Here is a 25,367-nt window from a genome sequence, read left to right on the forward strand (position 1 = left end):
CATTTCACCAGTTACATCGTATCAGTTACATTGGATCAGTTACATCGGATCAGTTACATCAGATCAATTACATTTGATCAGTTACATTGATCAGTTACATTGGATCAGTTACAACAATCATGTCACTTATATGAGATCAGTTACATCAGATCAGTTACATCAGATCATTTACATTGGATCACTTGCATCGATCAGTCACATTGGATCAGTTAAATCGGGTCAGTTATACTGGATCAGTTGCATCGATCAGTCACATTGGATCAGTTACTTCACATCAGTTACATGGGATTAGTTTCTTTGGATCAGTTACATTGGCTCAGTTCTATTCGATTAGTTATATCAATCAGTTACATCGATCAGCTACATTGGATCAGTTACATCCGAACAGTTACATTTGATCAGTTATTTTGGATCAGTTTCTTGGATCAGTTACATTGTATCAGTTACATTGGATCAGTTACATCTGATCAATTACATCGCATCAGTTACATTGATCAGTTACATTGGATCAGTTACATCAATCAGTTAGTTTGGATTAGTTATTTTGGATCAGTTACATGAGATCAATTACATTGGATCAGTTACATTGGATCAGTTATATCGGATCAGTTACATCCAATCAGTTACATCTGCTCAGTTAATCATTCAGTTATATCGGATCAGTTACATCGGCTCAGTTACGTTGGATAGTTATTTTGGATCAGTTACATCAGATCAGTTACACTTGATCAGTTACATCAATCAGTTACTTTGGATCAGTTATTTTGGATCAGTTACCTCAGATCAATTACATTGGATCAGTTACATTGGATCAGTTACATCGGATCAGTTACATCGGATCAGTTACATTGGATAGTTATTTTGGATCAGTTACATCAATCAGTTACCTCAGATCAATTACATTGGATCAGTTACATTGGATCAGTTATATTGGATCAGTTACATCGGATCAGTTACATCGGATCAGTTACATCGATCAGTTACATTGGATAGTTATTTTGGATCAGTTACAAAGGATCAGTTACATCAGCTAATTAATTTGGATCAGTTATTTTGGATCAGTTACATCAGATCAATTACATTGGATCAGTTACATTGGATCACTTATATTATATCAGATACATCAGATCAGTTACATTGCATCAGTTGCATCGATCAGTCACATTGGATCAGTTACATCGATCAGTTACGTTGGATAGTTATTTTGGATCAGTTACATCAAATCAGTTACATCCAATCAGTTACATCTGATCATTCAAATCGATCAGTTACATTGGATCACTTATATTAGATCAGTTACATCAGATCAGTTCCATTGGATCAGTTGCATTATGTCAGTTATATTGGATAAGTTACATCAGATCAGTTACATCGGATCAGTTTCATCGGATCATTTACATTGGATCAGTGACAGCGGATCAGTTACATTGGATCAGTTTCATTGGATCGGTTACATTGGATCAGTTATTTTGGATCAGTTACATCGGATCAGTTAAATCGCATCATTTACATCGGATCAGTTACATAAGAAGATCAGTTACATTGGATCAGTTACAATGATCAGTTACATTGGAGCAGTTACATTGGATCAGTTGCATGGGATCAGTTTCTTTGGATCAGTTACATAGGATCAGCCACATTGCATCAGTTACATCGATCATTTACATTGCATCAGTTATATGGGATCAGTTACATTGGATCAGTGACAGCAGATCAGTTACATTGGATCAGTCATTTTGGATCAGTAATATCAGATCAGTTATATTGCATCATTTACATTGGATCAATTGCATTGATCAGTCACATTGGATCAGTTACATTGGGTCAGTTATGTTGGATCATTTATATTGGATCAGTTACATCACATCAGTTACATCGTATCAGTTACATTGGATCAGTTACTTTGGATCAGTTACATCAGATCAGTTACATTGGATCAGTTACTTTGGATCAGTTACATCAGATCAGTGACAGCGGCTCAGTTACATTGGATCAGTTACATCAATCAGTTACTTTGGATCAGTTATGTTGGATCATTTACATTGATCAGTTACATTGGATCACTTATATTAGATCATTACATCAGGTCAGTTACATTGGATCAGTTACTTTGGATCAGTTGCATCCATCAGTTAGCATTGGATCAGTTACATCGGATCAGTTATATTGGATCAGTTAAATTGGATCAGTTACTTTGGATCAGTTACATCAGATCAGTTACATCGGATCAGTTACATTGAATCAGTTATTTTGGATCAGTTACATCAGATGAATTACATTGGATCAGTTACACTGGATCAGTTATATCAGATCATTTACATTGGATCAGTTACATCGGATCAGTTATATTGGATCAGTTACATTGGATCAGTTACATTGGATCAATTACATCAGATCAACTACATTGGATCAGTTACACTGGATCAGTTATATCAGATCATTTACATCGGATCAGTTACATCGATCAGTTACGTTGGATAGTTATTTTGGATCAGTTACATCGGATCAGTTACATTGGATCAGTTACATCAACCAGTTACTTTGGATCAGTTATTTTGGATCAGCTACATCGGATCAATTACATCAGATCAATTACATTGCATCAGTTACATTGATCAGTTACATGAGATCAGCTACATCAGCTCAGTTACATCAAATCAGTTACATCGGATCAGTTGCATCGATCAGTCACATTGGATCAGTTACATCGGATCAGTTACATGTGATTAGTTTCATTGGATCAGTTATATCAGATCAGTTACATTGGATCAGTTATATCGAAGAGTTTCATTGCATCAGTTAAATTGAATCAGTTGCATCGATCAGTCACATTGGATCAGTTACATCAGATCAGTTACATGGGATTAGTTTCACTGGATCAGTTACATTGGCTCAGTTCTATTCGATTAGTTATATCAATCAGTTACATCGATCAGCTACATTGGATCAGTTACATTGGATCAGTTACATCCGAACAGTTCCATTTGATCAGTTATTTTGGATCAGTTTCATTGGATCAGTTACGTTGTATCAGTTACATTGTATCAGTTACATCTGATCAATTACATCGCATCAGTTACATTGATCAGTTACATTGGATCAGTTACATCAATCAGTTACTTTGGATCAGTTATTTTGGATCAGTTACATCAGATCAATTACATTGCATCCGTTACATTGGATCAGCTATATCAAATCAGTTACATCGGATCAGTTACATTGCATCAGTTACATCGGATCAGTTAGATTGGATCAGTTATATCGGATCAATTTCATTGGATCATTTACATTGGATCAGTTACATTCGATCAGTTATATCACATCAGTTACATCGATCAGTTACATTGGATCAGATAATTTGGATCAGATACATCAGATCAGTTACATTGGATCAGTTGCATCGATCAGTCACATTGTATCAGTTACATCGGAAGAGTTACATCAATCAGTTACATTGGGTCACTTATATTAGATCAGTTACATCAGATTAGTTACATCGGATCAGCTACATCGGATCAGTTGCATCGATCAGTCACATTGGATCTGTTACATCGTATCAGTTACATTGGATCAGTTACATCGGAACAGTTACATCAGATCAGTTAAATCGGATCAGCTGCATCGGATCAGTTGCATCGATCAGTCACATTGGATCAGTTACATCGGATCAGATACATGGGATGAGTTTCATTCGATTTGTTACATCGATCAGTTACATGGCATCAGTTATATTCGATCAGTTACATCGATCATTTACATCGATCAGTTACATCGCATCAATTACACTGGATCAGTTACATTGGATCATTTACATTGTATCAGTTACATTGAGTCAGTTATATTGATCAGGTAGATTGGATCAGTTACATCGGATCAGTTACATCCGATGAGTTACTTTGGACAAGTTACATCGATCAGTTACATTGGATCAGTTCTTTTGGATCAGTTACATCGATCAGTTACATCAGATCATTTACATCGGAAGAGTTACATCAATCAGTTACATTGGATCACTTATATTAGATCAGTTACATCAGATTAGTTACATCGGATCAGCTACATCGGATCAGTTACATCAGATCAATTACATTGGATCAGTTAGATCGATTAGTTACATCGGATCAGTTATTTTGAATCAGTTACATCGGATCAGTTACATTGGATCAGTTACATCAATCAGTTACTTTGGATCCGTTATTTTGGATCAGTTACATCAGATCAATTACATTGGATCAGTTACATTGGATCAGTTAAATCGATCAGTTACATCAGATCAGTTATTTCGGATCAGTTACATCGGATCAGTTATATCGGATCATTTAATTCAGATCAGTTACATTGATCAAGTTACATTGGATAACTTATATTAGATCAGTTACATCAGATCAGTTATATCAGATCAGTTACATCGTATCAGTTACATTGGATCAGTTATTTTGGATCAGTTACATTGGATCAGTTACATCAGATCAGTTACATCGGATCTGTTACATTGGATCAGTTTCATTGATCAGTCAGCATTGGATCAGTTACACCGGATCAGTTATATTGGATCAGTTACATTGGATCAGTTACATCGGATCAGTTACATTGGATCAGTTACATCGTATCAGTTACATCGGATCATTTACATTGGATCAGTTACATCAGATCAGTTACATCAGATCAGTTACATTGGATCAGTTACATCGGATCATTTACATTGGATCAGTTACATCAGATCAGTTACATCAGATCAGTTACATTGGATCAGTTACATCGGATCATTTACATTGGATCAGTTATATCAAATCAGTTACATTGATCAGTTTCATTGGATCAGTTACATCGGATCAGTTACATTGCATCAGTTACATCGATCAGTTACATTGCATCAGTTATATTGGATTAGTTACATTGTATCAGTTACATTGGATCAGTTACATCGGATCAGTTAGATTGGATCAGTTACATCGGATCAATTTCATTGGATCATTTACATTGGATCAGTTACACCGATCAGTTACATTGGATCAGATAATTTGGATCAGTTAAATCAGATCAGTTACATTGGATCAGTTGGATCGATCAGTCACATTGTATCAGTTACATCGGATCAGTGACATGCGATTAGTTTCATTGGATCAGTTACATTGGATCAGTTACATCCGATCAGTTACATCACATCAGTTACATTGATCAGTTACCTTGGATCAGATAATTTGGATCAGTTACATCGATCAGTTACATTGCATCAGGTATATTGAATCAGTTGCATCGATCAGTCACGCTGGATCAGTTACATCAGATAAGTTACATAGGATTAGTTTCATTGGATCAGTTACATTGGCTCAGTTCTGTTGGATTAGTTATATCAATCAGTTACATCAATCAGCTACATTGGATCAGTTACATTGGATCAGTTACATCGGATCATTTACATCGGATCAGTTATATCGCTCAGTTACATTGGATGACTTATATTAGGTCAGTTACATCAGATCAGTTACATCAGATCAGTTACATTGGATCAGTTGCATCAATCAGTCACATTTGATCAGTTACATCAGATCAGTTACATTGGATCAGTTACATTGGATCAGTTACATCCAATCAGTTACATTGGATCAGTTATTTTAGATCTGTTACATTGCTCAGTTACATTGGATGATTAGGTCAGTTACATCAGATCAGTTACATCGGATCAGTTACATTGGATCGGTTGCATCGATCAGTCACATTGGATCAGTTCCATCAGATCAGTTGCATTGGATCAGTTACATCGTATTAGTTACATTGGATCAGTTACCTTGGATCAGTTGCATCAGGTCATTCACATCAGATCAGTTACATTGGATCAGTTACATCGATCAGTTGCATCGATCAGTTACATTCGGATCATTTACATCGGATCAGTTAAATCGGATCAGTTAAATCACATCAGTTATATTGGATCAGTTACATTTGATCAGTTACATTTGATCAGTTACATTTGATCAGTTACATTGCATCAGTTACATCAGAATAGTTACATCGATCAGTTACATTGGATCAGTTATATTTGACCAGTTACATCGATCATTTACATCGATCAGTTACATCGCATCAATTACACTGGATCAGTTTCATCGGATCATTTACATTGTATCAGTTACCTTGGATCAGTTACATTGGATCAGTTACATCCGATCAGTTAGATTGGATCAGTTATTTTGGATCTGTTACATTGGATCAGTTACATTGGATCATTTACATCGGATCAGTTACATCGCTCAGTTACATTGGATGACTTATATTGGTCAGTTCCATCAGATCAGTTACATTGGTTCAGTTACATTGATCAGTTACATTGGATCAGTTATTTCGCTGATTTATAGGAGGTCAGTATCCTCTCTCTGACAAAATGAGGCAGAGGTTATGATCGAAATGATTGAATTCAATATTGAGTCCAGTAAGGCTGTGAGGTGCTTCGTTGAAATGCATGGCCATGTTCTCCCAACATGTGTTGAACACCATTGGAATAGTGCAGGAGGCCAAGGACAGACAAGCCAGACTGTGAGTGGGTTGGAGAATTAAAATGATAGGCAACTGGAAGCTCAGGTCATGCTTGTGGACTGAACAGAGGCATTCAGCAAAGGGATCACCCAATCTGCTCTTGGCCTCCTCAGCATGGGGGAGACCGTGCATGAGCAGCAAATTCAGTTTATAAATTAGAAGAAGTCCAAGTAAATCGCTGCTTGACCTGGAAGGAGTGTTTGGGACCTTGCACAGTGAGGTTGGAGGAAAAGAAATGATAAGTGTTACCTCTCCAGCAAGAGATAGAATGTGCTGGGGGTACATGAGCAGGTTTTTGAGGATGATGGAAGAATGGGCCAGGCTGTCAGAATATTGAAAGTGAGGTACTGGAAGATGATTGTGGAGGTGATATTGCATTGAAACACTTCAATAATCACCATCCATAAGCCAGCTCAATCTACTGGCAGCCAGCAGAGGGCACCTCACCACTGATCTGACAGAACGTCCACTGCAGCCTCAGATTCATTTAATTGGTAAGTCAAGACACTAAGAAATATTGAAACCAGCACTTAACTCAGACCATAATTAGCAGTGTGTCAGACATTGTAAATGCAATTTCTTGACCAACAGAATCATGCTGCAACTACCACAGGCTGTTCAGGGCTTGTTGTGGGAAGACATTAAGTCTCCACATTTCACACATTGAGAATGGTCAACGTACCAGAGCTCATGGTGAACATCTGTCTGCCCAGGGACATGACCGGTCACTGTGACTACTGTCTCATTGCAGATTACACAGACAGCCTGTAAATATAAAACAGCCCAGAATATCCAAGACATTCAAAAATATCGGGAAAGTGTTCACAGAAAGAAAGGCCTGACTTCATATTGCGCCTTTCACATTGTCAGGATGTTTAAAAGACTTACATCAACAATGAAACACTTTATAAGTGTAGTTGCTGCCCAAATGCAGAAAATGTGGCAGAAAATTTGTGCACAGCAAGTTCCCACAGTCAACAAAGTGATAATGACCAATTTGCTTCATCCACCTTGGTTAAGGGATGAATGCTGGCCAAGATACCGGAGAGAACTCCCCACTATGCTTCAGAATAGTGCCTTGGGAACAATTATGGCCGCTGAGAGTGCAGACTGGGCCCCAGTTTAAGTTTTCATCTAAAAGACAGAACCTCTATCACTGCAGCACTCCCTCAGTACAGCATTAGAGTATCAGCTCCCATAGTACTAGCCTTTCAACAGTGCAGTGCTCTCTCAGTGCTGACCCTCCAACAGTGCAACACTCCCTCAATACTGACCCTCCAACAGTGCAACGCTCCCTCAGTGCTGACCCTCTGACAGTGCAGTCCTCCTTCAGACTGATCATCTGACAGTGCAGTGCTCCCTCAGTATTGACCCTCGGAAAGTGTGACATGACCTCAGTACTAAACCTCCAACAGTGCTGCACTCCCCCTTTACTGACCCTCTGACAGTGCAGCACGCCCTTAGCACTGACCTTCCAACAGCGCAGTGCACCCTCAGTACTGATTCCCAGCAGTGCAGGGCTCCCTCAGTACTCACCACCCCCCCTCCCCGCCCCACACCCGACAACCCAGTACTCCTTGAGTACTAATCCTCTGATAGTGCAGTGCTCCCTCAAACTGAGCCTCCAAATTGCGGCACTCCCTCAGTACTGACCCTCTGACACTGCAGTGCTCCTTCAGAACTGACCCTCCAACACTGCAACACTCCCTCAGAACTGACCCTCTGATAGCGCAGCACTACCCCAGTATTGACCCTCTTAGAGTGCAACACTCCCTCGGTACTGACCCTTCAAAAATGCAATGCTCCTTCAGTACTGACCCCCCAACAGTCCAGTGCCCCTCAGTACTGACCCTCCAATAGTGCAGCTGTCCCTCAGTACTGACCTCCAACAATACAGCACTCCCACAGTACTGACCCTCTTACAATGCAACACTCCTTCAGTATTGACCCCCCAACAGTACAGCACTCCCTCAGTACTGACCCTCTGACAGTGCAGCTGTCCCTCAGTACTGACCTCCGACAATACAGCACCCCCACAGTACTGACCCTCTTACAATGCAGCACTCCCTCAGTATTGACCCCCCAACAGTACAGCACTCCCTCAGTACTGAGCCTCCGACAGTACAGCACTCCCTCAATACTGACCCTCTGACAGTACAGCACTCCCTCAGTACTGACCCTCTGGCAGTATAGCACTCCCTCAGTACTGACCCTCTGACAGTACAGCACTCCCTCAGTACTGACCCTCTGGCATTATAGCACTCCCTCAGTACTGACCCTCTGACAATACAGCACTCCCTCAGTACTGATCCTCTGGCAGTATAGCACTCCCTCAGTACTGACCCTCTGGCAGTACGGCACTTCCTCAGTACTGACCCTCTGACAGTATGGCACTCCCTCAGTACTGAACCCCCAACAATGCAGCACTCACTCAGTACTGGCCCTCTGACAGTACAATGATCCCTCAGTATTGCCAACTCAGTTGGATCCAATCATATTGGGGAGGCACATTGTTGTTATAACTGTTAGGAACAGGAGGGGCTCAGTTCAAACAGCACTGATTTTTCTGCTTACCACCTATTCAAAAGCAGGTATTTTATTTTCCCAACCTGTCGGTTTTTGTGTGATCGGATTTCTACCAATAACCCCACAGCAAACTCGAGTTAGGATTTATTCAGAAGGTTAATTTATTGCACATGTTCAAAAATAACCTGGAAAAGTGGTGTTGGCAACTTCCCACTCCACACTCATCCAGTGAAGGGAGGAAAGCTCAAGGCCCACAGTGAGAATGAATATTGGTTCATGTGAGCTCCAGAGTCTAGAATCAAAGTCCAATGAGAAATTATTTCATGAAGGTCGGCAGCTGAAGGCCGTTGTCATAGGATTGCTTTTCTGAGGGTGTTCATGTCCCAAGGTGAAGTCAGCACACAGAGATTGAGTCACTTCTGTAGCAATTGTACAAGACTTTCCCAGCAGATTCAGGTTAGATGGGGGCCAGTTGTCCAATCTGACCAGAACTGGTTTCTGTGTAGCCTGCCAGTCGGATGTTAAACAGCATACTGAGGAAATGCAAATCAGAGAGTAATATTAAACTATTCAGCAAGCCCGAGTCTTAGGTCATGTGATCTTATTTCTCCACAATGACTTCAACAAAAGATGTTTATCCAGTGTCTAGAAATTGGCTTTGTGCCCCAGACTGATAATGTCTCAGCCATAATGGGTTGAAAGAGGAGCTATTTGTTAAGGGTCTGGTGTTTAGGAAGTCATCGTCTCCATGGGCTCACCAAGTGGAATTTTCCATCTTTGAAACTAAGCGCAGAGTTTTCCATGCCCGCTGGCTGTGGGTGTGATTGGTGGCATGCGCGATCAGTTTCATGACGGTGGGAAGGCAGGTCGCAATTGTTCCCTCAGCCTGACAATGGTGGGCCACGTTTCCCACCAACAGTCATCGGGGAGATCATTCTTTGTTAGCAAGAAATGAAATTAAATCGATAGCTAGAAATGACGTAGGATCAGATGATGTAGAATCTGTGTGGGTAGAGTTGAGGAACCGCAAAGTTAAAAAAACCATAATGAGAATTATGTACAGGCCTCCGAACAGTAGTCAGGATGTGGGGCACAAGATGCACCAGGAGATAGAAAAGGCATGTAAGAAAGGCAAGGTTACAGTGATCATGGGGGATTTCAATATGCAGGTAGACTGGGAAAATCAGGTTGGTAGTGGATCCCAAGAAAAGGAATTTGTGGAATGTCTACGAGATGGCTTTTTGGAGCAGCTTGTGGTGGAGCCCACTAGGGAATAAGCAATTCTAGATTTAGTGATGTGTAACGAGGCAGATTTGATAAGGGAGCTTAAGGTGAAGGAACCCTTAGGAGGAAGTGACCATAATATGATAGAATTTACCCTGCAATTTGAGAGGAAAAAGCTGGAATCAGATGTAACGGTATTACAGTTGAATAAAGGCAACTACAGAGGCATGAGGGAGGAACTGGCCAGAATTGACTGGGAGATGAGCCTAGCAGGAAAGACAGTGGAACAGCAATGGCAGGAGTTTCTGGGAGTAATTTGGGAGACACAACAAAAATTCATCCCAAGGAAGAAGAAGTGTACTAAAGGGAGGACGAGTCAACCATGGCTGACAAGGGAAGTCAGGAACAGCATAAAAGCTAAAGAGAAAGCATACAATGTGGCGAAGAGCAGTGGGAAGCCACGGGATTGGGAAACCTACAAAGACCAACAGAGGACAACCAAAAAAGAAATAAGGAGGGCGAAGATTAAATATGACGGTAAACTAGCCAGTAATATAAAAGAAGATTGCAAGAGTTTTTTTTAGATATATAAAGGTTAAGAGAGAGGCAAAAGTGGACATTGGGCCACTGGAAAATGACGCTGGAGAAGTAGTAGTGGGGAACAAAGAAATGGCGGAGGAACTGAATAGGCACTTTCCGTCAGTCTTCATGGTGGAAGACACAAGTAACATCCCCAAAGTTCAAGTTTCAAGAGGAGGGCAGAGGTGAGTATGGTGGCCATTACCAAGGAGATAGTGTTAGGAAAACTGAAAGGTCTGAAGGTGGATAAATCACCTGGACCAGATGGATTACACCCCAGAGTTCTGAAGGAGATAGCTGAAGAGATAGTGGAGGCATTAGTGGTGATCTTTCAGGAATCACTGGAATCAGTGAGGTCCCAGAGGACTGGAAAATCACTAATGTAACCCCCCTGTTTAAGAAGGGAGTGAGGCAAAAGATGGGAAATTACAGGCTGATTAGCCTGACCTGTTGGAAAGATTTTAGAGTCCATTATTAAGGATGAGATTTCAGAATACTTGGAAGTGCATGATAAAATAGGGCAAAGTCAGCATGGCTTCATCAAGGGGAGGTCATGCCTGACAAATCTGTTAGAATTCTTTGAGGAGGTAATGAGTAGGTTAGACAAAGGAGAGCCAATGGATATTATCTACTTGGACTTCCAGAAGGCCTTTGACAAGGTGCCACACAGGAGGCTGCTCAGTAAGATAAGAGACCATGATGTTAGAGGCAAGGTACTAGCATGGATAGAAGATTGGCTGTCTGGCAGGAGGCAGAGAGTGGGGATAAGGGGGTCCTTTTCAGGATCGTGGTCGGTGACTAGTGGAGTTCCGCAGGGGTCAGTGTTGGGACCACAACTTTTCACTTTACACATTAACAATCTAGATGAAGGAACTGAGGGCATTCTGGCTAAGTTTGCAGATGATACAAAGATAGGTGGAGGGACAGGTAGTATTGAGGAGGAGGGGAGTCTGCAGAAGGATTTGGACAGGTTAGGAGAACGGGCAAAGAAGTGGCAGATGGAATATAATGTGGGGAAGTGTGAGGTCATGCACTTTGGTAGGAAGAATAGAGGCATGGACTATTTTCTAAATGGGGAGAGAATTCAGAAATCTGGAGTGCAAAGGGTCTTGGGAGTCCTAGTCCAGGATTCTCTTAAGGTTAACTTGCAGGTTGAGTCGGTAGTTAGGAAGGCAAATGCAATGTTGGCATTTATTTCGAGAGGCCTAGAATATAAAAGCAGGGATGTGCTCCTGAGGCTTTATAAGGCTCTGGTCAGACCACATTTAGAATATTGTGAGCAATTTTGGGCCCCGCATCTCAGGAAGGATGTGCTGGCCCTGGAGAGAGTCCAGAGGAGGTTCACGAGAACAATCCCAGGAATGAAAGGCTTAATATCTGAGGAATGTTAGAGGACTCTGGGTCTATACTCAATGGAGGTTAGAAGGATGAGGAGGGATCTGATTGAAACTTACAGAATTATGAAAGGCCTGGGTAGAGTGGAAGTGGTGAAGATGTTTCCATTAGTAGAAGAGGCTTGGACCCGAGGGCTCAGTCTCAGAGTAAAGGGAAGACCTTTAAGAACAGAGATGAGGAGAAACTTCTTTAGCCAGAGAGTGGTGAATCTATGGAATTCATTGCCACAGAAGGCTGTGGAGGCCAGGTCATTGAGTGTATTTAAGACCGAGATAGATAGTTTCTTGATTGGTAAAGGGATCAAAGGTTACAGGGTGAAGGTGGGGGAATGGATTGAGAAACTTATCAGCCACGATTGAATGGCAGAGCAGACTCGATGGGCCAAATGGCCTAATTCCTGTTCCTATGTCTTATGGTCTTATTATAATACATCAGTTTATCAGTAAAAGTCCATCCCACCAGGCTCTTGGACCCCACCGAATCATGCATCCATGTCGGCAGGAAAGCAGGTCGACCTGTTTCAGAACAGCACACAGGCAATATGCTCTTGGCAGCCTTCACTTTGGGGGAGCTGACATGAGTGAGCAGCATCGTTCTCCATAGCTCGCCAGGGTCACCTGTTGCTTTGCAGGCTTCAGGGGTGCCATGGGGCCTGGGTGGAGTGCTGCCCTGCCTCGGAGGTGACTGTTCTCGGGGGCTGGTGTCCGGGGGCAACTGCTCCCCTGCCTCAGAGACGACTGTTGTCATGTGGTGGGGGTTGGTGTCTGGGGGCACCAGTTGCCCAGCCTTAGAGGCAACTGTTGCTGTTTTCGGGATGAAGCAGGGATGGGGGGGCAACTGTTGCCCTCGAGTTGGATCCCGCGCACACGAGATCAAGATAGGGGACAGTGTAAGTGAGGGAAATGGCCACATAATAGGAACACCTGTATAAACTAACCATGCCTCTGCAACTAAGATGGATCAGGCGCAGCCACAGTGTTATGATTGGGTTCAGGCTCCAAGCCTGCCCGCCCACATAAGCAATGTGGAGGCACCAAAAGGCCATCAAGCGCTCCATACCTTACCACTCCCCCCGGCACAGACTTCAAGTCTGCACAATACCACTGTATTGGACCGCGAAGCAGTTGGACTGCACACATTGTACAATCTCCTCGCCAATGCTGGCCATGTAGCAGTCACTGCTGGAAGCACTCACAGCCCCTTGCAATCTCAGCATCCTGGTTTGAACAAGTGTCCCCCATGTCACAGGTTGACAGGGCAGCCATGCAGCGCACTTGTCTCTGGCCATCCAAGGGGTGACCAGCACTCTCCGGGAAATGTTAAGTGGTGGCCACACAGGACCAGGAAAGGTGCTAAGTGCAGCCATGATGATCACGTCTCTCTCTCTCTTTCACACTGCAGGCGGACCACGTCAGGATCATGGATCCTGGTGACCTAGCTGTATGCCTGATGGCCTACAGAGACCGAAGAAGACAGAAGAGAGAGTGACAGAGACTCCTGGCTACGCAAAGGCAGGAGCAATAACCTCATGAAGAAGGGGCAGCTGGGGCTCCTGCACATGCTGCCCAGGAGCGACAGCGAGCAGTGGCTGGTCGGCGCCTAGCGACACCCAGGGTCTATAGACGCCGCCTGCCATTTCTGCAGATGACTGAGAACCAGTGTCGCCGATGACTGCACATGTCTAGGGACCTAGTGGCTCACATCTGCCACTTACTGCAGGACTTGGCGCCAAGGGGACATGGAAGGCATCCACTGCCAGTGGCTGTGAAAGTGACCGTGGTGCTAAATTTCTATGCCAGTGGCTCCTTTCAGGGCTCCACAGGTGACCTCTGTGGGATATCACTATCCGCCACCCACAAATGCATCCGCGAAGTCACGGATGCCATCTTCTCCATGGCACACAACTTTGTGCATTTCACCTGGGACTGGGACAGCCAGGACACGAGGGCCATTAGATTCGCCCTGATCTCGGGATTCATACGTACAGGATGCAATTGACTGCACTCGTGTGGCGCACAGGTCTCCATCGCTACACTCAATGGATTTCATCAACCACAAGGGCTTCCACTCACTGAACGTGCAGCTGGTGAGCGACCACCAGAAATGCATCCTGCAGGTCTGCGCATGGTTTCCAGGGAGTGTGCATGACCGCACTTAGTGCAAATCCGAGAAAATCCCAGCCTACGTGTGGTGGCTGATGGGTTCTGTGACGGGTTTCCTGCTGAGTGGCATGGTGGGAAATTGCACCTGATTTTGTGCTCAGAAGCTCATTAGTTATGCATAGTGGGCTTCTCTCCAAATCTCGTGGTGGGTCAGGAACTGATTGGTCCGTCCAACCATCACCTAATGGGCTCAAAGGTCTGGGCATCATATTTAAATGCCACCCTCACTCTCTCCAGCCCAGCTTTCAGTGGATGCTATGTGGAAACGGCTGCTGCAAAGCTGCTCCGTGGTTTTGCAATGGATCCTGGAGGCTCTCATCAATGATGTGCAGCAGCACAGAGATACCCTTCACCCTCAGCGATGGCTCCAGGAAACCCCCTAGCCTCACCTCACCAGTCTGGGAGGCCATTGCGCTGGGCAGCACCCCCCACCGCCACCACCCCCCCGCCCCACCACCCAGAGAAACACCATCCAGTGCGGGAAGAGGATGAATGATGAATGATCTCAACTGCTCTGCCAGGGTGAGTCAGCTTTCAGCTCGCTCCAGTCTCACACTCTCATAATGGTATCATGCACTCAAAGGGTCATACTGCTCAGGGATCTTACACAATATTAACAGAGGACACATCACAGGCACTTTAACATCCTCAACATCTCATCTCTCATGCTGCACAAACTCTATCCTCAACCCTTACTGGGGAGGAATCAGCACACACAGCAGGCATGCATGCTTCCCAACCTCTGCTCCATCTCTTCTCATCACATTCCATCCATTTGTCTTCATCCAGGCCAAACTTGCTCACAACTAGAGGGAGAGATTCCAGACTGGAGGAGGGACGGCTGACATACAGGAGCTCTCAAATTAGAGGAGGATGACACCGAGTTGGCAGGGGAGGACAGAGACTGCTCCTGTGGGGAAGGCAAGATTGGCCTCTCCCAGCAAGCTAGTAGGGAGAGTCCTCCATGAGTCGATCACATCCTGACATTCTTAGTGAGTGACATGCAATGTTGGTGCAGACTCGATGGGCCTAAGGGCCTCTTCTGCACTGTATGATTCTATGATTCTGATTCTGTAATGTTGTATTCAACCTGTTCATTAACTAAATCTATCTCCTCTCGTTTACAGGCAGCAGCAGGTCCATGGAGACCAGCACAGCCAATATAAGCCCCAGTCCCCAGCCCATCTCAAAGGAGGATGATGAGAATCCAACTGAAGAACGCCTGTCACTGTGTTCACCTGCACCCTCCACCAGCGCAGAGACTCACACCCCGGTGGGTCATTGTTCTAGATTAGGCTCGGGGTCACTTCCTGGAGAGCTCCTCACTGACACATCTCCACAGCATTCGGAGGCAGTGACAGCCCAGGTCTCTGGCACTTGATGCATTGCTGGAGAACAGGTACCCGCTGAGTCTGAGTCTGATAATGAATCTCCGGAAATGGCCATCTCACACATGCTGGAGCTGCAACGATAGGCGGCAGAAAAGCAAGTGGAGTTGCGAGAGGCACTCAACAGACTAGAGAGAAAGATAGAGAAGTCCCTCCACCTTTTGTTTGATGTTGTGGCTCCAACATGCGAGCACCTCGAGATCTCCATGGGAATGGTGACGGCTGCCTTGGAGACCTTGGGCCAGCAGATCCTGCTGGATTTGTGCTCGGACCTGCTCTCCATCGTTATAGGCATTGGTGGGATCCATCCTTGGCTAGGCAAGAGGGGCGCGGGCACCTTGACCTCACTCCAGGTACCTCTTCTCCTCTTGAAGTCAGGCAGGGGCCTGAGGGCACCTACAGGGAGGAGAACCAGCAGCTGGGGACCCCGGGGCCATCCACCCAGGTGACTCTGAGACAGTCCAGCCGATCCCAATCTCCTCTGTCTGTGACCCCATCAACTCCAGCTGTACAGGGCGAGGAGGGTGCACCTGGCCCACAGCAGGAGACCCAAAGCAGGCCCTGGCCCTCCAAGTCTCGAGCCTTTAGGGGATGCTGCCAAAGTCATTAAAGACAGCAAGGTTGTAGCTGTGAGCAGGCTGCCTCCACCTCTGCTGCCAATATCGGGGATTCAGCATGAAGTAGTGGTAAGGTTAGGAAAGTAAGAAGCTTTGACATCACTTCTGGGTCACAGCTGTTCATTCACCTTCGTAAATATATTTGCTGTTAGGAGAATGGTGTTTTCATTTGAAAATGTTGTACATATGCGTCTATGCGCTCTCTTATTGCTAGGGTTCGTCATGCTCCCACTCAGTGTTTGCTTCCCTTTGTGAGACTCACATTCAAGTAATGTGTACCTGACTCATGATACTTATTCTACCCTTGTGTTATGTCAAGGAAATGTATCAAACTCTTTACTGAAGGCTCTGCAAACTGCATTAGCAACCATACTCTTTACAAGGCATGGAGCTAATGTCCTCACTAGCCTTGGGGGGGGTATCTATAATTGCCTCTCCAATGGAGAAGTCTGCCTTCACTGGAAGTGCCAAAGCACAAGACCTACAGTCATAATGCTCTTTCCAACCATGTGCGCATCTCAGGGACTGCAAAAAACCTTCCCAGGAAGATGGCCACCACTGCATCAAGGCTTTTGACACAGCATCTGTTATGGTGACTATCACTTCCCAGAGCGTACCATTGGTGCCATTGGAGTGTTCGCTGCTAACTTTTCTAATGAACAGGGCCTAGTGAATCATGAGGTTTGAAGATGTGCGGCTGAATGCTGAAATTGCTCTCGATGTCACTGGTTGTAGAGGCATTTCAGTCCACGGGCATGGCTCTAAAGGACAGAAGGAATGTGGATGTGTGCCATTACCTGTACCTTACTCCTCATGGAATCAGTGTTTCACAGGCATGTCTTCCACATTGTGCTTCTTCAAGGGCATCCTCACGTGGGAGCTGACCCTTATCTCCCTCTTAAGGTTCCTGCCTATCCTGTTCTTCATTGTCAAAGGAGCTCTCAGCCTTCTCCATGTCTCCCTCTGGCAAGGGATCCCCCTCCTTGAAGCACCAGGTTGTGGAGGGTGCAACACGCCAGGATGATGCAGGACACCCTCTGTGGAGAGTACTGCGGACACCTAACTGAGTGGTCCAAGCATCGGAAGCACATCTTCAGGGTGCCAATGGTTTGCTTGATGATGGATTGTGTTGCCTTTTGCGCCTTGTTGCATCTCTTTTCCAAGTGATTCAGAGGACGATGCACTGGTGTCATGAGCCATCATTTGACTGGGCATGCCTTATCCCTAAGCAGCCATCCATGTATTCGCTGAGGCTCTTCGAATATGTGAGGCACCCAGGAGTGACTCAGGATATATGAGTCATGGCAACTCCTAGGGTACAAACGTGCATGATGTGCTTTTGATGAGTGCACACCAGTTGAACATTGATGGAGTGGAACCCTTTCCTGTTAATGAACAACAGGGGTGGTGCCATGGAGCTCGCAATGCCACATGTGTGCAAGTGATTGCATCCTGTACTCTAGGGAAGCCTGAGATGGCTGTAAACTCCAGAAATCTATCATAAATAAAAACAGAAAATGCTGGAAAAATGCAGCAGGTCTGGCAGCATCTGTGGAGAAAGAAACAGAGTTAATGTTTCGAGTCTGTATGACTCTTCTTTAGAGCTCTGAAGAATAATCATACGCACTCGAAACATTAACTCTGTTTCTCTCGTTAAGTTGCTGCCAGATCTGCTGAGCTTTTCCAGCATTTTCTGTTTTTTTTTTCAGATTTCCAGCACCGCAGCGTTTTGCTTTTCCCTGAAATCTATCAGTCTGGTTAGCTTCATCGAGTGCAAAGTTCACAAAATGATTAGTTTACTGTCAAGGGTATTATCACCTCCTTGATACATTTATGCGTTGGGGACTGTGAGGTGCTGCATAGGCATCCCTGGAACGATCCACAGGCTAAAAAATTGAGTGTGGCGGTGACCTTCAGGGTCAGTGGCAGGGGTTGTCCTCCCAGTTCAAGGGGCATTAGATCCCCCTACAGAACATGGCAAATGTGAGCCACCAACTCTCCTTACAAGTGTAGATGTGTGCGGCATTGTCTGTCGCTCATTTCCAGAAAGGGGAGTATTTGTGGTAGACCCTGGGATGTGCGAGTCGCCTCCGTGGGGTGGGTCTAACCTCCTCATCCTCTGGCTGTTGCTCAGGCTGCCCTGGACCATAGTCCTCAGGCTGAACCTCCTCTTGAAGCTGGGCTCGGTGGCACCAGGCCCTTCTCCTCTTCCTTAATCAGATCACTGCCATCAGGAAGACAGCAGTGAGCACATGATCAGTTGTTCAATCCCCCTTCTCCCTGGGAACTGATAGATGCAAGAGATCATTGAATGCTGGGCAAAAATAGTAGACCTCCCACTTTCAAACAGACAGACAATGTCATTCCCCAGGGCTGAGTCTGCGCTAATAGCTTTTCGCTGCACTGAGGTGTACACTCACATATCTATGTGCCCACGATGCCAACCCTAATGCTTTACATCTCAAACCCACAGAACTTGTGAGAGCTTTGAACACATTGTGAAATGTGTGACCTTAACAAAGGCACGGGGATTCCACCCGATGGGGGTGGCAGCCTGGAGCCAGCGGCAGAAGGATGTCAGAGTCGCCCGAGACCCAGAGCCTGGCCTCGGCCTCCTCGCAGCTCAAGCTGGCCGAAGCGGAGGGGATTGATGACAAGGAGTTTGATATTCTCCAAGTCGATACTCCACCTACTCTAGAAAGCATATTGAATGAGACAGAAGACGAAGATGAATCGTTTGTATTGGAGGACCCAGCTCTCTTGAATATGGATAACATTGATATACACTCAGGTGAAACCTCGTCTCTTGCTAGTTCAGATAGTTGGGGACAGGACGAACTTAAAACGAAGGAATGAAGTTTCAGGCATCAGCTCAAGCGTTCACAGTTCGGTTGTCCGCCAGTCAGTTCTTAAAGGAGTTTCTGCGCAAGTTGTGTCTGCAGCAGATAGAGTAGATGCAGGAGTGCCCACTGCTGTTATAACAAATGTAATAGTAGTGGGAACATCACATGGACTGACACTTATATTTGGAAAAGGTACAGAACACAGAGGTGTGGGTGTACCTCAGGGCTTGCTTGCTTTCTGCTTCTTTACAAATTGCTGCTTCAATAATTGACTTAACAAAGGCACTCCTGCAATCTATTATCTTTAATGCTGATCAACTTAACTTGCACTTCAACAATGACTTTGACCTTCTCAAAGAAATCTTTGTCTTTTTTATCAGCTCTGACTCCATTTCAATGTTTTGAGGCCAAGCTGTTTGAAGATAACCCCTGAAATAGGCCCCCTAAGTGCAACCCCAGGTTCCTCGCACACTGACTCAGACCCCTCCACCCAAATTCTCTTCCATTTTCAATTTGCTACTGCAGCAGCATCTTGTGGCAAGATGGTGGTGTTGAGATTTTATTTTGAGACCAGCTTCAACACTCCCCCTGTGAGTGTTTATTTCCCTGCAATCTTCCTGGAGCTCCACGGTGTGCAGGTAGAGCTCCCGCCCATTATTCTCCAGCCCCTCACAGTAATCTTGGATCCCTTTGTAATTGTGGTTGACGTTCCAACCCTCCCGCCTGAATCCATAACTGTTGATGTCCTCATGCCCGCTGTAGACCTCACCCCTCCCCACCTCAAGGCTGTGTGCACAGTCACATACAGAGGAGACCATCCTCACCCCCAAGAAAGTTTCGAACAACCCCCTCTGTATTATGATTTCCACTTTTACAGGCTGCAGATAGCTCCCCTAACCTTGACCATTCCATCTGCAGCCCAGTACCAAGCCAGACAAGACTATGGCCAGCGACAGTAAGACTATGGCCATGCCCTGAATACAAAACTATACCTTATCCCAACTGAGCACACAGCCCTTGCCCCTCCCCAGAGTGGGATCATGATGTGCCTGCCATGCATAGCCCTGTTTCATGACCTGCAAAGCCCCAGGACTGGCTTCACTCTGGCACCCTGACTCCTTGGCCCCAGACCAGAGACTATGACTGTCTTTCTCTTTGTTGTCCCATTCCTTCCTGACAGCTGACAACACAATGTCCCTCCTCCACCGACTTCCATGAGTCTCTGTGCAACCCCTCCCTCATGTGCACTCCTTTTCCCTCCCCTACCTCCATGAGTCTTTATGCAACTGACCCCTCTTGTGCCAAATTAACACAACCCCCAGCCCTTGAATTGCTGAGTCTGTGCTTCCCCTCCAATTCATGTAGTTCTATTCCCATTCCACCCGCTATTGTATCTAGGTTCCTGTCCTTTATGCTGGTCTCCAGCTTCCCCACCCTCGGCCTCTCTCTGCCTGCCATTGTTTCCCCCTTTCCCCACCCAACTTTTCCCATTGTCCCTCGTGTATCTTTCCTCCTACCGCAACCGCCCCCCCCGCCCCGCCCCCCCCCCCCCCCACCCCCACCCCACCCCCACCCCGGCAGCAATGTTGTTCTCTGTCTGTGTTCCTGCCCTGCCTGAGCCTCCAGAAAGCACCCTCCCGGAGAACGGGGCAAGCCAGTGAGCAGTGCAACCCTACACCCCCACCAGTGTAGCGTGTCACTGGCATTAGTGAGAACCTGGAGCAGCACTGCTGCAGATAGGCTTTGCATGTTGCACTCGCCTTGAAGTCAGGAACGAATTGAGGGCCAACAGCTGGACATCACTTACACCCAAATGTGTTTCAGACCGGTCTAATTTCCCACTAGCTTGGGAGGGGCTACATGATTCCAGTGAGGAGCGTTTCTAATGAGCATTCATGGTAATGTATGTAAATGGGGTTCCCACCATGGATCATTGGGAAACCCAACCCACCACCTTCCCATTATGAAAGTGGGGAGCGGAAAATTCCAAGCTGTTTTCCTGCTGGTGGGTTTCCGATTTTTGGCCTCTCTCCATATTTTCCAGCAACACCAGGGAACCCACCATGGGTGCAGTGGATGGTAAACGCTGAGTTGTTCAAATCCCAGAGGGAAATTTGAAACAACTGCCACAACTATTTTATAATTTATATTTATTTCGAGGTGCATGCCTTGAATTCAGTCGTAATAAGACCACTGAGTCTTATAGGTTTCTTACAAAACTAATGATTTTAGGCACATACAAAGGTTTACAAATTACTACTGTGATAGCTCCTAGCTCCCCTAGTTAATCTAATTCCCCATTACACCAAGTTAAGGCAACAGTAAAACACATAGGGCTGAATTTTCTGGCTGACGCACGTCGGCGCTTAAAATGTCGCTTGTTGACATCACTCGAGCGTCCCAACATCAGCGCGCGGCATCGTGATGTTTAGGTCGGCGGGCGCGCTAAGCAGCGCGATGCACGCCCGCCATTAATTAAAGGCCTTGTTAAGGCCCTTAAGTCAGCAATTGAAGCCGACTTTGAGGAGCCTGTGCGAACTTCAGCTCGACGCATGGGCCCAACGGGCAGGCGGGTAAGTGACTTTTTTAACAAACCTCATCCACTGGCGGATGAGATTTAATTTCGGCTTTAAAACAGTTTAATAAAGATTTTGTGTATTTCATTAACATGTCCCATCTCGTGTGACATTTTCACATGACGGGGACATGTTAATGATTTTTTTATTTTTAAACTTTCACAACCTTTCAGCGATCTCCCTGAGGCACCACTTAGCCTCAGGGAGATGTGCGCTCTTTCGCGTGCATGCGTGAAAGAGCACTCTCGCAGTTGGGGAATTCCCCCAGCCCACACAGGAAGCGCATAGCGCTTCCCATCAGGCGTCACGCTGGGCGGGCATTAATTGGCCCGCCCACTTACAATGGCAGTGGGGCCCGCTTTGGCGGCAGCGATCGACTGCCCGCCCGCCGCCAAGTCGGTTGGGCCCGCCCGCCCATCAAGGGCAAAATTCAGCCCATAGACTTTAAAAGACCCAGGCAAAGAAACATGATGCCTTGAACAGTCAAATTCAAAGTGAGTTTTTTTCACTTCAGTTCATGTAGACAGCAACTTGAGGCTTAGCGGCTGGAGACTTTTCAGGCTTGTTAGATCTTAGAATTCCTTCTTTTGCACATAACCTCATCTCCTTTATACAGGTTTCTCCCTTTTTAATGCAAATCCCATTGTCCCAATATGTCTTTCCAACTCTATTTTTCAAATATTAAAAACCTTTCATAATACCAATTTTATCAGTAAGCTTTGGGAAAAATAAACACGCTGTTTGGCTTAGCCTCTGTTTGGCTAGATGTAACACCTTACTATCTCTTTGAAATTCACTACTCAGGTTTATCTAAGAATGAAAATTTTCCTTTTACACCTCATATTCTAAAACCTCAGCCATGTTGACTTATTTAGTATTTCAAACCTAGCTTCTCTTCTGACACATCAAAGCCTTCAGACCAGCTGACTTTAATTCAATGAAGTCCCACACACAGACACACACACACACACACACATGCACACACACAATATTCCTACCTTACAATAAATTCCAATAACATTATGAAAGTTATTATGTTTTCCTGACACTTCCCCCCCCACCTCCTTACTAAAAACTGAATGGTCATGATTTAAAAGGACGGTTTCATTTTCTTAACCCATCTTACATTACCTCCTCTACTTATTATACTATTACATCACCAGATGCATACATTAACATAACAATGTATATGCAAATCTTTGGTATCAACAGAAATTATTCCAGTCCAGTGTCCATGTTTAAAAATGTCCAATTTTCCCTTTAAGCTTCAAACTTTTGACAATGCACCTGCAATCAGATTTTCTCATCGAGCCATATGTATAATCTGTAGGTTAAATGGTTGCAGTATTAAACTCCATCTGAACAGCCTTGCAACTCTGTCTTGAAATTTGTCCAGAAAGTTTAAAGGATTGTGGTCTGTATAAACAATTGTTTCTGATGAATTGTTTGCAACATAAATCTCAACATGCTGCAAAATCAGACCCAATGTCTCCTTCTCGATCATTGAATATCTTCTCTGTTGTACATTCAACTTCTGTGAAAAATACCCTATCAGTTTTTCAATTCCGTTTTCATCTTCTTGTAACAGCACGACTCCAATGCCTATATTGCTTGCATCAACTGACAACTTAAATTGCTTGTCATAATTGGGCACTGCCAAAACTGATGTAGCTAATGCAGTTTTCAAACTGCCAAGTACCTCTGACTCTCCTGTGTCCATTGAAACTTCTTGTTCTTTTTTCATAATTTAGTCAATGGAGCAACCACTTGGCTAAAATTTGGTACAAATTTCCAGTAAATCCCATTCATGCCCAGAAATCTTAAAACTTCTCGTTTTGTTGTAGGCATGGAGAAATCCACGATACCCTTAACTTTCACATCTCTCTGAGCCACCTTACCATGCCCAATGGTATGGCCTAGATCCTTAACTTGCGCTTTTGTTAATTCACTATTAGACAAGTTCATCACCAATTTAGCTTCTTATAATTGACAAAACAATTCTTCCAGATGCTGTAAATGCTCCTCCATGTCTGACTGCAAACTGTCAAGTCATCAATATAAACAGCACAATTGCTTAGACTTGCAATTACTTTATTTGTCAGTCTTTGAAATGTTTCAGGTGCATTTTTCATACCAAATGGCACGACTTTAAGCTGATATTGTCTATCTTGCATCTTAAAAGCCGATATCTCCTTTGCTCTCTCCAACAACGGTGTTTGCCAATATCCTCTCAGCAAGTCGATCTTTGCGATAAATTTTGATTGTCCCACTTTCTCGATGCAATCTTACAACCGTGGTATAGGATATGAATCCACTTTTGCCACTGCATTTGTCTTTCAATAGCCCACACACAGGCTTTGTGTTCCATCCAGTTTCAGTACCAGTACAATAGACGAACTCCAGTTACTGCGACTAGATTCGATGTCATTTTGAAGCATGAATTCAATGTCTTTCTGTACATGTGATAACTTTGCTGGATTTAATCTATAAAAATCTCTGGCACCGAGGCTAGACCCTCAGCTCAGAAAGGAGGGAGGGAAAAGAGGAGAGCAGTAGTGATAGGGGTTCGATAGTTAGGGGGACAGATAAAAGGTTCTGTGGGAGAGATCGAGAATCCCGGATGGTCTGTTGCCTCCCTGGTGCCATGGTCCACGATATCTCGGATCGAGTTCTCAGTATTTTCAGGAGGGAGGGTGAGCAGCCAGATGTCGTGGTCCATGTAGGGACCAATGACGTGGATAGGAAGGAGGAGGAGGTCCTGCAAAGAGAGTTTAGGGAGTTAGGTGCTATGTTGAAGGACAGGACCTCCAGGGTTACGATCTCAGGAGTGCTACCCGTGCCACGTGCTAATGAGACTAGAAATAGGAGGATAATGCAGCTAAATACGTGGCTAAGGAGATGGTGCAGGATGGAGCACTTCATATTTCTTGACAATTGGGCTCTGTTCCAGGGAAGGTGGGACCTGTTCCGAAGGGACGGTTTGCACCTGAACTGGAGGGGGACTAACATCCTTGCGGGTAGGTTTGCTAGTGCTGCTCCGGGGCATTTAAACTAAATTTGCAGGGGGAGGGGAACCAGAGTGTTAGAGCAGATAGTGAGGTGGAGGAGGATAAAGGTCAAGCGAGGAATGCATGCATAGACAGAAATCAAGGGTCCGTAAGTGATAGAAAGGTTCTCAGATGCATCTATTTCAATGCAAGGAGTATTGGTGGAAAGGCAGATGAGCTTTGGGCATGGATTGGCACGTGGGATTACGACATTATTGCTATTAGTGAGACTTGGTTGCAGGTGGGGCATGACTGGCAGCTCAATGTTCCGGGATTCCGTTGTTTCAGACGTGATAGAGGGGGAGGGATGAAATGGGGAGGAGTGGCATTACTAGTCAGGGAAAATATCACAGCTGTGCGTAAGCAGGACAGCCCGGAGGGCTCATCTACAGAGGCCATATGGGTGGAGCTGAGGAATGGGAAAGGTGTGACCACACTAATAGGGTTGTATTATAAACCGCCCAATAGCCAGAGAG

This window comes from Carcharodon carcharias, chromosome 8, assembly GCF_017639515.1.
Source record: "Carcharodon carcharias isolate sCarCar2 chromosome 8, sCarCar2.pri, whole genome shotgun sequence".
Classification (NCBI taxonomy): Eukaryota; Metazoa; Chordata; class Chondrichthyes; order Lamniformes; family Lamnidae; genus Carcharodon; species Carcharodon carcharias.